The sequence below is a fragment of the Hydractinia symbiolongicarpus genome, chromosome 1 (genome assembly GCF_029227915.1).
Source record: "Hydractinia symbiolongicarpus strain clone_291-10 chromosome 1, HSymV2.1, whole genome shotgun sequence".
NCBI lineage: Eukaryota > Metazoa > Cnidaria > Hydrozoa > Anthoathecata > Hydractiniidae > Hydractinia > Hydractinia symbiolongicarpus.
In genome coordinates, this window is record NC_079875.1 from 36,412,548 (window position 1) to 36,416,770 (window position 4,223).

General features: G+C 38.4%; 1 pseudogene; it reads left to right on the forward strand.

Moving 5' to 3' along the window:
- Positions 1-2,431, forward strand: part of LOC130620345 (large subunit ribosomal RNA) — a 7,097-nt pseudogene extending 4,666 nt beyond the window's left edge.
- Positions 2,432-4,223: the final 1,792 nt, after the last annotated feature.

Consider the following 4,223-nt stretch of genomic DNA (forward strand, 5'->3'; position numbering starts at 1 on the left):
TTTCCGTGAAATAGCAGAAAACTGAAATTCAACTGCTTATTTTGATACAAGAACAGCCTCGTTTGAGTTCTAGTTTTTTTAATTCGTTTTATCTGTTCTTCGTGTACCTAGTGATAGAAGGGTTTTAATAAAGAGGAACTGTAACATCCAAAATATGTCGTTGAGAAGAAATACTTCAGCAGATCAAATTTCCGTAAAATAGCAGAAAATTGAAATTCAACTGCCGGTTTTGATACAATAACAGCCTCGTTTGAGTTCTAGTTTTTTTAACTCGTTTTATCTATTCTTTGTGTGCCTAGTGACAGAACGGTTTTAATAAAGAAGAACTGTAACATCCAAAATATGTCGTTGAAAAGAAATACTTCAGCACGTCAAATTTCCGTGAAATAGCAGAAAATTGAAATCCAACGGCTTATTTTGATACAAGAACAGCCTCGTTTGAGTTCTTGTTTTTTTAATTCGTTTTATCTATTCTTCGTGTACCTAGTGACAGAACGGTTTTAATAAAGAAGAACTGTAACATCAAAAATATGTCGTTGAAAAGAAATACTTCAGCACGTCAAATTTCCGTGAAATAGCAGAAAATTGAAATTCAACGGCTTATTTTGATACAAGAACAGCCTCGTTTGAGTTCTAGTTTTTTTAACACGTTTTAGATTTTTTGTAGACCTGAAGAATACATATGTAAAACTGTGAATATGAAGTACCACGAGATAACAACATCATAAAACGATGTTATGGGTCGCGAAAAATGCTAAAACGCATCTTTTTCCTTGTTAAAACAGCAATTGTGAGAAATTGGAAACGCTATGATTCTGCAACGTAAAGTCAAATGGCAATTATTTTCTCCAGGCGTTGAGAGGTTAACGTGGTGAGTATTTGTGTAAAATATTGCGTTCAATAATAATTGTGCAAGGCCAATATTGCATGTTAAACATGCCAATACGTGCGTTTTCACCAAATTAGGGAAAAATCGGAAAAATCGGAAATCCCGAACGACATGTCGGATTGGCTTTATATTTGGCACAATGAACCATCTTGACATGACAAAGGTTCACACGAATTTTTTTTCAAAAAAACGCTGACGTCAGCATTTTATTTGGCCTTGAATGTTTGACATTTTAGGGCTTCTGGACCCCCCGCAGAGCCACAAATCGGGAATTTGTGCTCCTACCCGGTTTTAGCCTGAAGTGTTTTACATATCTGCCAAAGATTTAAGAAATACCTTCAATATTTCAGAAGCTATAGCGATTTACCTGTTTTTAAAAAGACCAAAAAAAGTAAGGCCCCAAAACAGGTACTTCCGGTTGACCTTTGACCTCCAAATTTTGCATGGTAATAGATCTCCAAATTTGCTACCATGAAATTCTTGTCCGTTTTTTATAAAAATGCTGACGTCAGCAGTTAAAATTTTTTGAAATTTTAGAATTTATGAAGGTTTGACCGTGCACTTTGTGACGTCATAAGTCTGGTTCTAGCCAAAGTCACACAAAAATATTCCGCCATTTTTCTTAAAATGCCTTTGTTTATAAGTTTGCTTTTTATGATTTCGTTAAAACGTTGTAGTTACTGAGAAAAAATTGTCAAAAAATGCATGTAAGAACCGTCCTATACAAAACACACTGGACGGTTTCTATTGTCAAAAACATTAAACTGTTAATAACATGAGAACGAGGCTTTCCAGCACCAAGGTTCTACAGGCAATTTTTCTTCTTACTAAATGGCCTATCCACTGACAAATATCTGCATCTACTTTTAAATGTTTCACAAAAGTTATTACTATTATATAAGTAAAATGATGACATTATGTTTAATAAGAGAGTATTATCAGATACGTATGTGTGAAACGGTGAAGTCTTAAGTAATAACTGGCTTGTGGCAGCCAAGCGTTCATAGCGACGTTGCTTTTTGATCCTTCGATGTCGGCTCTTCCTATCATTGTGAAGCAGAATTCACCAAGTGTTGGATTGTTCACCCACTAATAGGGAACGTGAGCTGGGTTTAGACCGTCGTGAGACAGGTTAGTTTTACCCTACTGATGAAGTGTTGTTGCAATAGTAATTCTGCTCAGTACGAGAGGAACCGCAGATTCAGACAATTGGCATTTGCACTTGCTTGAAAAAGCAATGGTGCGAAGCTACCATCTGTTGGATTATGACTGAACGCCTCTAAGTCAGAATCCGTGCTAGAAAGCAATGATAATTACCTCTGGATAATCTTAGGCGAACAAGAATAGAACGGCTTCTGTCGTTCCTAAGTCCCAATGCACTGAGTCGGAGAAAAACCGTCGAGGTGCTGCAACTATCAAAATCTAAAATTTCCAGAGATAAATCCTATGCAGACGACTTAAACAAGAACGTGGTATTGTAAAAAGTAGAGTAGCCTTTGTGCTACGATCTTCTGAGATTAAGCCTCTGTTCGACAGATTTGTCACTTTGTGACAAGTCCTTTTTTTAACCAACTGCTTTGTACCGTGGAGTACCAGTTATCTTGTGCTTACCTGAACTTTTTTTTTAAAAAAGGTGATGCGTGCGTGCTGTACCATTCATCTTTATCACCTCGGTTTAATATTTGGAGACACAGATGTATGGATTAAAAGTGTATGGATTAAAGGTGTATGGATTACAACTGTATCGATTACAACTGTATGTATAGATTACAAGTGTATGGATTACAGCAAGAATTACGGACTAGGGCTATGTTCAGGGTTAAGGTAAAGCCTAGGCTGGGGCCTAGGGGTAATGCTACTGCTTTGGATACGGTTGTGGGTCTTTTTTTTAAAAAAAAAATTTTGGTGGTGTGGCGTACCCTCTCACTTCTTCAATTTCTCAAGCCGTTTATGTGTTATGCCGTATTTTGTTATTTTCAGGTCCCATGAGGCTTAACCGTCATAAAAATATGTTCGGAATGTTGCTGGGCCTATCAGTAACAAACGCGCATGCGTTACGGCACATTCCGGTTAACTTTAAAAAAAATCGATTTTTTTTCCTAAGTCCCCACTTTAGTGTCAGAAACTGGAAAAACGTGCTATATAATGTAGAGAGGGTAGAACAGAGAAGCAATGAGAAATGAGTGAACTCGACTAGAGTTTGGTTGTTATTGTTTCTTTGTGACACAATCTCTTATGCGTTGGTATCAGAGTTTATTTGTGTTGCTGTAAAGACTGTTGAGTTGTCATTCAGTTCTTACGGTAATACGGCTCTGGCTCAAGCAATGAAATGCAAGTCAAATTTTGTTCTTGCAGGACATTACTTATGTGTGTGCACGGGCTAACTGCTAGTCAAGTAGTAGTTTGTAGTCTCTAAAGATAGTGATATCTTTCTCATTGGTGGCTCTTGTGATGTTGGCAGATGCTGTTCAACTGATCCTGGGTTACTGAGAAGGAACGGTAGAAGGGCAAACACTCTGAAGCGTATGAATTGCAGCTATTTCTAAAGAATTGGCTACGATTTTACGTTGACGATTGTAGATACGAACGCCTGCGCCTGCAACACGTTACGTATTGCAGGTTGTAGTGTGTTTAAGTGAATGTAGCTGCTTGCTATTTCACGACCGTAGTTACCTGGTTGATCCTGCCAGTAGTCATATGCTTGTCTCAAAGATTAAGCCATGCATGTCTAAGTATAAGCACTTGTACTGTGAAACTGCGAATGGCTCATTAAATCAGTTATCGTTTATTTGATTGTACTTTACTACATGGATACCTGTGGTAATTCTAGAGCTAATACATGCGAAAAATCCCGACTTCTGGAAGGGATGTATTTATTAGATTAAAAACCAATGCGAGTTTCGGCTCGTTTTCTTGGTGATTCATGATAACTTTTCGAATCGCATGGCCTTGCGCCGGCGATGTTCTTCATTCAAATTTCTGCCCTATCAACTGTCGATGGTAAGGTAGTGGCTTACCATGGTTGTAACGGGTGACGGAGAATTAGGGTTCGATTCCGGAGAGGGAGCCTGAGAAACGGCTACCACATCTAAGGAAGGCAGCAGGCACGAAAATTACCCAATCCCAACACGGGGAGGTAGTGACAAGAAATAACGATACGGGGTCTATATAGGCTTCGCAATTGGAATGAGTACAATTTAAATCCTTTAACGAGGATCAATTGGAGGGCAAGTCTGGTGCCAGCAGCCGCGGTAATTCCAGCTCCAATAGCGTATATTAAAGTTGTTGCAGTTAAAAAGCTCGTAGTTGGATTTCGGAATGGGCCAGTTGGTCC